The sequence below is a fragment of the Trachypithecus francoisi genome, unplaced genomic scaffold, assembly GCF_009764315.1.
Source record: "Trachypithecus francoisi isolate TF-2019V2 unplaced genomic scaffold, Tfra_2.0 Lachesis_group16, whole genome shotgun sequence".
Lineage (NCBI taxonomy): Eukaryota > Metazoa > Chordata > Mammalia > Primates > Cercopithecidae > Trachypithecus > Trachypithecus francoisi.
This window is the reverse complement of record NW_022681461.1, coordinates 29,987,693-30,000,098: the sequence shown is the minus strand read 5'-3', so window position 1 is coordinate 30,000,098 and position 12,406 is coordinate 29,987,693. Positions and strand designations below refer to the sequence as shown.

General features: G+C 40.5%; 1 protein-coding gene across 2 annotated transcripts in view; it reads right to left on the bottom strand.

Moving 5' to 3' along the window:
• The window catches only part of KANK1 (KN motif and ankyrin repeat domains 1), a 240,804-nt gene that overhangs the window by 156,133 nt on the left and 72,265 nt on the right, over positions 1-12,406 (bottom strand). For both annotated transcript variants that reach the window (XM_033237175.1, XM_033237177.1), the window contains exon 2: positions 3,003-3,128. The gene's annotated coding sequence lies outside the window, so the exon portion shown is untranslated. The remainder of the gene's footprint in view (positions 1-3,002; positions 3,129-12,406) is intronic.

Genomic DNA, 12,406 nt, shown 5'->3' with positions numbered 1-12,406 from the left:
CCAGACAAGAGCACAGCCTGACAGCTGCTTTGGTATTTGGAAACAAGAGGGTTATTGCGGAGTGTCATTTTTTTCCTCACTCCTCAAGCAATTAAGAAATATTTCCATCCTAATATTGCTCCTGTGCCTGTCTAGCACTGAGCTCACAAAGAAACATCCTCAGATGGTTACATACATCTGGCAAGGATATCTTCAGCATGCCTAAGGCGTTCACAGAATCTGTCGACTTGGAGCCCAGACGTTTTTATCTGGGTCCTGCCTCCTGCACACAGCAGAGGTCTTTGGCAGGCATTTTCTAATTCCTTGGCCCATTTCCCACAACAGATACTCTAAATAGTTTCCCTTTCTCAAATCTAAAACCCCAAACCTACCACTTTTACTCTCCAGAAATAAATACTTTCTTCTTTCTTTATTCAGGCCATAACCCGTCAGCCCTCTTAATGTTCCTTTCTATTTCAAATCATCTGTGTCTACCTACTCCATCTCCTCCCTCCTTTCTGGCTCAGGGGTGGCATCCCTTCTGTCTCAAAGATGAAGCCCTCCACTCTGATCTATTCAGCCAGTCCTGTAGTCACAGAAGTCCTGGCCCCCTAAGTTTTCCCCTTTCTTTATGACTCCTTCCCCCCATCTCTCTCCCCACTGGGTACCTCCCTCTCTTTTAGTATATCTAAGTTTCCTTACCCCAACTCTGCTGCCTCCTCCCAGTGGCATCCTCTTTTGCTCCTTCTTTTCCAGCAAATCTCTAGACCTGGGCATCTACACCTGCACCTCCTTAGCTTATCATGATGTTAAGAAGCATCAAGAGTAAGTATTGACAGTCAGAAGGCCCAGAGTACACATTCAGCTCTGCCACTGACCATTTCCACAACCTTCAGTGAGCAAGCCACTGAATCCTCCAAGTCAATTTCCTCCTCTGTAAGATGAGATTACCTGCTCCATCTCCTTCTCCGTCTCCTTCACAGCCGTGTTGTGAGGATCAAATGAGATAATGTGTGTGGAAGTGCACTGGCAGCTTAACATAAAGCACTTTAACATTCCAGTTATTCCTGTTATTACTCTATCCCTGACCTCTCAGCATCAACTGAGTCAGGCAAGGTAATTTGTGATCTTCAGGTTGGTCACAGTGTTAACATTAACAATGCTTCAATATCAGCTTTTTAGCTTAATTCATTCAAAAACAAGTACAACCTTGCGTTTTTTTCATCATATGGGCAGGGACTTCTGCAAAACAATAGAAGTAAGCCAACAATTATTGAACACATACCAAAAGTCAGGCGCTGTTCTAAAGTACTTTACCAGAGAGTTTTATTACTATTTTCATTTTACTTATGGGGAAATTGAGGCAGAGCACAGTCATGATTTGAACCCAGGCATCTAACTCTAGAGTCTATACCCTATCCGATTGTGTTAGTGGCAAAGTGAGTGCCAGATAGAAATAAACCAGTCAGGAGATCATGACTACTACAGCATTAGAGGCAAGAGATAATATGGGTTAACAGGAATACCTAGAATGTTTTTTAAAAACACGTACCTTTCTTTTTTCAAATAGCTAACTACCAATGCTGCTGAGAGCTGAAAGTTACCAGGTACTTCAATATACTGCTACTGAGAGTACAAACTGCTGTGACCTTTTGAGAAAACGGAGTACATCAATCTAGTAAATTAACAGAATACATCAAGACCTGAGTGCTACATTCTATCAGTGTTCAGCAATGCCACTTGTAGCAATTTATCCTAGGGAAATAATCACAGATGTGCATGACAGATGTTCACTGCAATGTTATTTCTAAAAGTAAATAACAAGAAACAATATAAATGTCCAATAAAAGGAGATGGGATAGAGAAACCATTACATTTCCATATATCTGAACACTTTGCTGTCATTTAAAATGATGCTGCAGAAAAAAGGAATAAGCATTTTATTAAGGAAAAGAAGTATGTAAAAAAGCCCATTGATACGGGCTTTGGTATCTGACTGGTTAAGTTCTGAACTGGTGGGTTTACCAGCTATGTGAACACGGGCAAGTCATTTCCTTCCTTCTTCTTTTTTTTTTTTTTTTTTACCAAGTCTAGCTCTGTCACCCTGGCTAGAGTGCAGTGGTGTGATCTCAGCACAATGCAACCTCTGTCTCCCAGGTTCAAGCGATTCTCCTGCCTCAGTCTCTCTAGTAGCTGGGATTACAGGTGTGTGCCACCATGCCCAGCTAATTTTTGTATTTTTATTAGAGACAGGGTTTCGCCGTGTTGGCCAAGCTGGTCTCGTACTCCTGACCTCAAGTGATCTGCCTACCTTGACCTCCCAAAGTGCTGGCATTACAGGAGTGAGCCACTGTGCCTGGCTAATTTCTCTGAGCCTCAATTGTCCTGTGTGTAAATAGGGTTAATAAAAGTACTAACCCCAAGGGTTATGAGAATAAATTAATATATATAAAATGTTTGGTATTTAGCTTGGCACAGCACAAACATGCAATAAATGTTACTCAAGTTGCAAAAATAGAGAAAGCTAACACAACACATACACATATTCTAAAAACTTGGAAAATAATATAGTACAATTTTAACACTGATTATCTCTAAAAACAGAGTAACAGATTTTGATTTAAACTCTATTTTCTAGATTTTATTTATTGAATAAAGTCAGCAACATATTAATATTTGAGTATCTCCATTTTTTTCAAGTAGTCTTAATACTCCTTTTGATCTATTAAGTTTCCCTAGTATTATTCAGTCTATGCATATTGTGTTTATGAAAATGGGGTATTTATTGATTTAACCTGAAGAGTAATACAATTCACTTTTATTCTTCAGAGTAAAACAGCTTGCTCATATTTCATCCTATAAAAGTCTTTTCCACAATCATACATTCGTAGATCAAGAGCAGTCTGAACAGATTATTGGAGCATAAAACACTAGAGAATGGATTTGTATCTCTAAAAAGCAAAGTTAAAGGAGACAAACATGACAACTTCATGGTAGTTATAAAGAAAGAAATGATATGTTACCTTAATTATGTAAGGTCAGAAATTACTATAATAAATATTTCAACTCCATGGACAATTTCCTAGTGTGATCAAAAGATGAAAGTAATTCACTAGTTCAGAAGTCCATCCAGTATAGTGACCACCATTCTGAAAGGAAAAAGAAATCTCTTTGAGGGAAATGTAATGGAACAATACTCATTTTTAGGCTTGAGATCCACAGGAGAGAGGAATCAATTATTAGAGACAGCTATGCATTTTGGAAATCAAAGTACAGTTAAGCCACTTTCCTGCCGGGGGTGCAGGGGCAGGCCAGAATAAAAGGGAGCCTAAGACACCATGCAAAGAGTCCCTTTTGCTTTAGGTAAAGGCTATTTGCTCTTGTGACTCACCACCACTGCAAAGAAAAGCGCTGGATCCCTCACAGCCTTCCACCTTCTGTTCTGTTCTCCTTCTCCGTGCTTGGTAGTACATACATAAGAAGGCACATGCATACCTCTCTATTTTTATATATTTTTTAAACTCTGTCATGCTTACTCAGACCACTCCATCACAAACACACGGCCTTTCTACTAAAACTGTTAATGGCAGTTCCCTGGGACTAAAACCTTGGAACTGTTTTCAAGTCATCCCTCTCATCGTTAACTTCCACTATCAGTCCACCACCACTTTTCCCCGAATGTCCAGCTGCTCTCTACCCCTTCTTTTTCACTCCTATCACACTGCTAAACCAAACTTCCTTGGCATATCCCATCTGTTTATAACAAGAGCCTCTAACTTGGCCCCTCTGCAGATCACAGCCTATCCACTCTCTTACAGAAAAATTGCTTTCATCCTATTTCTGTAACCTTGAACAGGATTGGGCCCATCCCTTTGACTGTAAAATGAAGAACTGGTCTCAACGTTCTCCATCCTCACTGTGCTTTGAAGTCAGATGTTACTGGACATGAATCCTGATCCAGCCACTCTGCAAAACTTAGACAAGTACGTCTGCTCACAATTCAGTCTTACAATGCATAAAATAAAATGGGAACTAGTGTATCTACTCCAAAGGCTGCTGTAAAACAATAATGGGATCTTATGTCTTACAGATCACACAGCAGGTACGAACAATATTGGTTATTCCCATCCCACCTTACAGAATCCCACAAGCTTTGAAGTTCTCTGGTCTTATAACTTCCAAACTTAACATTTTCTTACATCTACATCCATAGTGATAACGATTTTCTCTTCCATCACATATAAACTCCTCTGTTGACCTTCAGTTCTTCCATTATCTATCACTACTTTATCTTCCTCTAATGTCCAATAAATGCCTTCTATTCAATCAGATTAGTCTGATCATTTTCCCAAGAACACACACTTACACCCTGCCTTTGTGCCCATCAGTTCCCCATAGACTTTTCTTATCCCCTCTGTCAAGGCCCAATTTGAATCCAAAGCCGCCCAATGCCGACCTTGCAAATAATTTAATCCTCACACACTGCCTTAACATTATTGTCTACTCTTTCATGTTTACCGAGATGAGCTGTCCAGCTGACAAAGACTATTCCGATTATTCCAAGTTAAGCCTTTTACTTCAGTGTGGATTGTATTGGAGTTTTTACAAACTACATATTTTTTGGATCGGTTCTGTCAATGCTTTTTGAAATTCATAGGCCTTTGTGCCTTAAGGTAAGAGTCTTTTATTAATTCCATCATTTTTATTTGAGGCTCACACAAGGAGCTGGTTTCATTACCAATGGGTAGACCATTCGCAGACAATCTGACAGCTGTCTCATGAAGCCAAATAAGAGTTCTAAGTACATCTAATGTCTGTCAGATTTTGTGACAAAGTGAACGTGTTCTAATTTCAAGTACCATTTTAAGACTAAACTCTCAATGGGATGATGGTTGAAGCTCCAGGGATAAATGAAGGTTCTAAGGGGAATCAGTAGAAGACACAGTGAAGGGTCAAGGGACATGGAAGAAGACACCGAGTGGTTACAGAGGCAGGAGAGTAACTACAAGGGTGGAGAGGCACACAAACCCAAAGAGAGCTGCGTAACACATCAAATGCTGCAGATGAGGACAAAATGTCACTGGGTTTAACGAAGGGGGTCACTCATGACCCCTTAAGGCAATTTTCAAAATGGCGGATACAGGATGCTGACTTAAGGCATTGAGGAGAAACTAGGAGGAAGGCAAATGGAAACAAGCAGAGACTGCCTGCCAAGAACTTTGGCTCTCAAGCCAAAAGGTTTGTGCTGGTCATTTTCTAACCTTGAACTTAACAGCTCAAGGAAATACCCAAGCTCACTCTTCTTCCCTTGCTTCTCACCTGTCCATGTGCAGAGATAACTGACAGTTGACTGCAAACCCTTCCTGCCTTTTTTCTTCCAGCACCACCTTCACATGCCTGGTTTTGGTTCCCTAACAAATCTTACAGAACTATTCAGCAGCTATATGTTATCAGGTCTCAAAAGCTAAGTTATATTCTTCTTCTGCTGTAGGTAAATGACAGTTACTTAACATAAAAGGAAAGACACCAAAATGTGTCAAATCAACAGACCAGAAGTCCAGGTTCGGATCAAATACCATATTACTATCTTTGGGTAACCTATGTAATTTATGCTGAATTATTAAAAAATAGTTTTTCTTCCTTCAAAGTAGTGTTCTGTTGTTTACTGTTAAGTTTAGAAAAATCAAAGAAAAAAATAAAAATCATGAGGATAATTAGCACTTTGTTGAACCTCCTTCCACTTTGATATGTATGCATGACACATATAAACATAATACACAATGTGTAAGTGCATATAAGTTTCACTAAAAGTGAATCATATGGTATTACTTGTAACTTGTTTTTCCCACTTATTCTGATGGAAATTCTGTATCACTGAATAGTCTTGTATGGTTTCATTTTTAATGACTGCTCAACAATCCATTTTAATAAATTCCCTTGAAGCACTAGTCACCTCCAATTTTTGATTATATATTTAATGCTGAGAAAGACATCCTTCACTATACCATCAAGTATTTGCCTGGGATAAGGTCAAGGTCAAATGTATAGAAAATGTGAGGATCTGATATTGACAATTTGCCCTACACAATGTTTGACCCAGAGGCACATAACAATACCCACTCCTTCACACCCCCTCTAACACTGGGTAATGTTATTTTTTAAATTGTATTCTATAGATTTAATTTTAAAAATTTGATTAGCATATATTTGGGGTTGAACACTTTGTACCTTTTTACATTCTTATTCTTGTTCTCTATTTTTCTACTAGTGTGTTCATCTTATTGATCTGCAATACCTTTTCGTATATCCAGGATATTAATTTCATATATCCAGAATATTAAAAATGTATAGATTGATATATATTAATATACAATGGATTTTTACATTTATATATTAATATTAATCTATATATCCTGGATAATGGAGAGAAAATAGTGTATTTTTTGAAACTTTTGCCTACAAGGAAAAAAATCAACTCAAGCATATTAGAGCCAGAAAGGATCTTTATATAAGGATACTGAGGGATCCTTCACATAGAAGGATACTAATATATAAGCTTTGTCATGTGTGTATTACAATTCGTTTCCCCAGTGTATTTTATTTCTAAAATGGAAACATGACTACTTCACTAATCTATTTTGAAGATTCAAGAACATGCAAGTATTAAGTCATGAGTGGAATTAATCATCCTAAAAACAAAAAAAAAATTGCTGCTACTTAGGACTTAATAAGGTCCCGTATTCTCTGTCTTTATGATGAACCTACTAGGCAGGCATTTCCATTCCTCTTTTACAGAGAAAATGTAACAGATATCCATAGACAGTTAAGTGATAGTTAGATTTTAATTTTTACAAATAAGCTCTGTATTGATCCTAAAAAAGACTTGGTAACAGAATTATTCCCAGCTGTGTTTGTAGTAAAATTTCCTCCTTAGAAGTAACTTCAGGGACTACTCCCATTTGTTTGCCAGCCACAAACCAAGTTACTAGGTTCTGCAGCAACCATTCTTTTAAGTTTCTCTAAATTCTCTTCTTCCCCTTCCTCTATGACATCTTTACTATTAAGTGTCATTCTGATATTAAGAAAAATATTTTTGGCTAGGAGCTAAGGCTACATTATCAGTCACTACAAGTTTAACCTGATGACAGATACTTTGCTAACATTATAAATACATTAAAGGGACTTCAGTGGCTTATACGTTAGTGACATCTATAGTAACAGCATACATCTGAACCCATGCTTTTGTCAGGGGCGAAGCACACTGTGCTGTATAAATATTTTATGTACAGCCTGTACTGAAATTCTAGATTAAGAGGCATTCACAGAGCCTCTGTAATATGCTGGTTGCTCAAGACAGCATATTTTTATCACAATTGTGTGCAAGCTTTGCCATATTCTACAGAGATCTCCTTTATTTAATCATAGTTCCCCCACCTCCAAGTGTTTTTATTTTTTAAATGCATTGGTTGTGCTATGGGTGAGGCAGCATCTGAAATAATGGCAAAAGGAAGGTAGCTGATCATCGAACTGGTTGTACTCAATAAGGCTAGCCACTGAGGATTCCCAGGGCAAAAGAGCACAGTGTGACTGAGCCTGGTAGATGAGATTTTTGCAGGAATATTAACAGAGCTAGACTACCCATTGCCAGAAAAGGGAAAAGGAAATACTTTTATTAGTTCACTGAAGACTTACAGAAAATGCTTAGGAATTTGAAGGCTACTCTTATGGAATAACGGGTTTCCAAATGGGTTTTGGAAACAGACAACAACAACAACAAGAAATACCTCAAATCCTCCTAATTTGGGGCAGGTACAGCCACACCTCCCCATACTCCCCTCCTCCCACAAACCCCCAGCAAGTAGCCATGAGGAAGGGCAGTTGCCACCTCTACGTGGGGAACTGGCCAACAGGCGACTGTTGCTAGGTGACCACAGAGGAAGCAGTGCCTCTTGCACCACCTGGCGGCAGCCAGCATTTGAGCAGTTACCGACTCTGGGGCAGGGGGAGTTCTCAATGTTTTTCTCTCTGAAATTTCCTCCCTCACAAGGGTGGAGGGCTCTGGCTTACCTGCTTCAGGGAGGTTGTGGTAGGGTTCCTTAAGGAGAAAAGCGGGTGAGAAGAGAAAAGTCTGCCACACTTAGGGGAGATCTTGGAAGTGAATGAGTGTGAAACCGAGCGGCAGATGGCCATACCTGCGCTCTGGCTGCACCCTCAGGTGTGCAGCAACCCCAGGGGGATGGCTGGATGCGGACAAAGCATCCTCCCTAGCCTCAAATGCAGCCCAGAAGCAGTAGGGACTGGTGTAAACAGATAACTCAGGAGGTCTTCCTGACATCATGACATTAGTAAAGCCTGGAACCTTGGCACAACTCTGGGAGGGTGATATGGGAAATAAATCCAAGAATAATCGAAATGAATCTTTCTGCTACCCAAAAGCAGTAGAAGCTTAAAGTCAAGATTAAGTCTATTTAGCAAACTGCAATATTCTCTGCACCTCTAGTTTGTGGACTAAGATTCATTCCCAATTCAAATTAACCCCTTGGTAAACAAGTGCACTACTGAAGGAAGGGTTCACAGCTAGTAACCTATATGTTTTTCTCAGTTCAACATCATTGACTCCCATCACTGGATCAGAGATCAAAATGGTATTCAGAATAAAGGACCCTTTTAAAGCAGATTCACGAGAAGGCTCTTGTATCACGCAAGCATTTCACAAAGAACTTCCAGTCTTACTTGCCACCAATGCCATGTAAAGGGTCTGTTTAAGATAGGCATCACTGGAGACAGCAGATGCTGACAGCCATGAAGCCTCATGGGGTGGAGTCACTTTGGAAAATTCAGCACAATCCAGGACTGATTCACTGGCCTGAGGTTTTTCACTTCCAACCTCCAGATTTTCTTAGAGCCAAAGATGATTACTTTCCAAGTGTGGGGTTAATGAATAAATCCACAGCAACATGTCAATGGAATAACATAGGGAGAATGCTTTTGTTCCATCTATGCAAGCTATTCCCCTCTTTGGGGTCTTCTAACTGGGTCACAGGGTCAGAGGTGGACCTCCCATAGTGCCTCCCTGCACTCAATTACCTCCCCCACCATGGCTCACTGGACCACATAAAGACGTGAGACCTACGCTGAGCAAGATGCTCCTTTCCTAGGGCTTTAAAATTTGGGCTGAGGAGCTGCCAGGCAGGCTCCAGATGGAGCTGGATCTGTGTGTCGCATGCTGTGGACGACACAACAGAGCTGGAGTGCAGAAAGGTGAGGATGGAGCTGAGAGAAGCAGGGACAACACACAGAGACAGAGTTCTTCAACTTCCTTGGGCTTTTCTATTTTTAATTCTAGGTTTTCTCTGAGGATCTGGATTTTGGGGAGGACTTCAGTATCCTGATAACATCTTTCCCAAGTTTGTTTTGTTCCTGGAAGCCAAAGATTCCCAGTTGAATACCATCCTTTTCCCATTACCAAGCTAATACCCAGCTGTGCTAGGGGAGCCCACACTGGGGGCAGAGGGAAGCAGACCCAGGGTGGGTGGGTCGGGGAAGTCTACATGGAGGGCACCAGTCCTCAACTGAATACCTCCCCAGTTACTAGACCTCCCATCCCTGCAGCTTCAGTGTGCCTTTCCTGTCACACTGTGCCTCACTGAACCCGATTTTTCTAGGCTTGCATGCAGAATACTCTGCTTCAGCTGGCATTTTTTATGTCTATGTGTTCAAACATGCATATAGTCAATTTTTCCTATTTTCAGCTGCAGACATTTTATTAAGTCAAGATATAACAGTCAAATTCCTAGAGTTATGAGGGTGCTCTGCCCTCCATCCCCTTCCCATGGATAAGCTCGTCATCTTCGAGATGGAATTTTTAGCATGGCTTGAGCCTACATTTCAAATAAAAGTTAAATATTACACAGAGGTGGGTGAAAATGATTATCTAGAGTAATATCAGTTTTCTGACAGAACTGGTAGGATCTGGAATAATTTCTCTCATAAACATCCAAGTACAATTTCCTGAGGGTAAAGAAGAGTCCAACTTAGTAATGAGTATTTTATTTTCAATTGTCACGCTTGATTTTTTCCTAAAACTTGCACTGATGCTATAACAATGCATAAATCTAGCTGTTTACACATGTATTTTCAAAAATCAACATTGAGATATACTCCTAAACTATGATGATGTCCCAGGGGAAAACAATTAGAATAGATATAGTTTTTAAGATTTTTGTATAGAGGGTTGCACCACCCCACATACACACAAAAAAAGGCTTTTTCTTTCAGGATTAATAAGAAATGAAACATTTAATTGTCTGTGGTCCATGTAAACAATGTTGCTAATATATATCATTTTTACCCTCCGTGGCTTGGCAAAGGCAAACACACACACACACACACTTGAAAGATAGAAAGTAAGAGACTCAAGAATCCAAATCATACTTCCTTACTTGATATCTAGATATATAAAGCAAGAAGAATGTTTCCTACTTTGTTTGAAGCAAAGAAAACAAAAGGTGAATGCTTTTACTGATTTATTTCTGGGGTGATCCAATGAGAAAGTAGTTTTCTGAGGGATCCTCATTTGGCTCAGTTCTGCCCTTTAAACCATAAGCCAGTATGGCCAGTTCCATAACCTCTGGTGTTTTTCTTTTCTCTCTCAGTTCTTCTGGAGGAAATGACCACATCTAAGGGTGACCTGGTTACAAGGTGGAAAGAGGCCTCCTAGCTGGGCTCTGAGTGAGGGAATGATGTGTGCACAGGTAATGATAAGCAACTAGCACTCTTTCGGGCTTTGCAGGATGCCATCGTGAGCTTCAGGGTGCTCCTATCCCCAGAGTTTACAGGTGAAACAGCTTTACTCTCCCAGAAAATTATAATAAAAAGTACAATTTCAAAATCCTACTTCTCATGTGTAAAGCCAGTGGTTCTCAAACGTTAGCATAAATCAAAATCACCTGCAGGGCTTGTTGAAACATAAATTCCTGGGCCCTACCCTCAGAATTTCTGATCCAAGAGGTTTGAGGTGGAACCTGAGAATGTGCACTTCTACCAAGTTTCCAAGTGATGCTGTTTCTGGTCAAGGGACATTTTGAGAATCAATGCCTTAAACAAAGAAGTTTGAAGGGTGGGCATAAATTATCTGGGAGATGATATTAAGAGGTGAAGCCGGCTGGGCTTCTGGGTCCAGTGGGGACTTGGAGAACTTTTCTGTCTAGCTAAAGGGCTGTAAACACACCAATTAGCGCTCTGTGTCTAGCTAAAGGTTTGTAAGTACACCAATCAGCACTCTAAAAATGCACCAATCAGTGCTCTGTGTCTAGCTAAAGATTTCTAAACACACCAATCAGCGCTCTGTGTCTAGCTAAAGGATTGTAAATGCACCAATCAGCACTCTGTATCTAGCTAAAGATTTGTAAACGCACCAATCAGCACTTTGTAAAAACGGACCAATCAGCACGCCGTAAAATGGACCAATCAGCAGGATGTGGGCGGGGTCAAATAAGGGAATAAAATTTGGCCAACCAAGCCAGCAGCGGCAACCCACTCGGGTCCCCTTCCACACTGTGGAAGCTTTGTTGTTCTTTAGCTCTTTACAATAAATTGTGCTGTTGCTCACTCTTTGGGTCTGCACTACCTCCACAAGCTGTAACTCACTGCAAAGGTCTGCAGCTTCACTCCTGAAGTCAGCGAGACCATGAACCCACTGGAAGGAAGAAACTGGACACATCTGAACATCTGAAAGCACAAACTCCAGACATACCATCTTTAAGAACTGTAACACTCACCACGAGGGTCCGCGACTTCATTCTTGAAGTCAGCGAGACCAAGAACCCACCAGAAGGAACCAATTCTGGACATACTACAAGCTTTCTGTTAACAGTATGGGAATCTAACAGTTATTTATCACGTACCAGGTACATGGTATGTACAGGGGATATCATGGTTTGCAAAAAAGACAAGGTCCCTCCTCCTCCTCTCCCACAAACCTGAAATAAAATTACTGTTCCAGGAAGAAGCACCAACTTCAGGATGAAGCTTTCTGTATCTCCAACACAAACTGCATGCCCCATGAGGAAATGTACAGTCCCCTAAATGAAACATTGTCAAATCTCCTTGATTGCCAGTGGAAGAATTAAAGCAAATATCTGAGCCTGCTCTCAAGACTGAGAATACAACTAGAAAATGATGATGCACCCAAAAGATATAAGGAGCACACTATGACAAGAACATGATTGGCATGAGGGCTAAATGCAGGGGACCTGTGGGAAAGACAGACACAGTGCCTGGCAGAGCACAGGCAGCTCAAATATTGGTTCCTCTTCCGCTTTCTTACCTATCTGTACATTACAAGGGAGGCTGCCAGCTGCTTCTTACCTTGTATATACTCAGGACCCAAGGGTAAGTTATCTCAGTAGCCCCAAGCATTTAAACT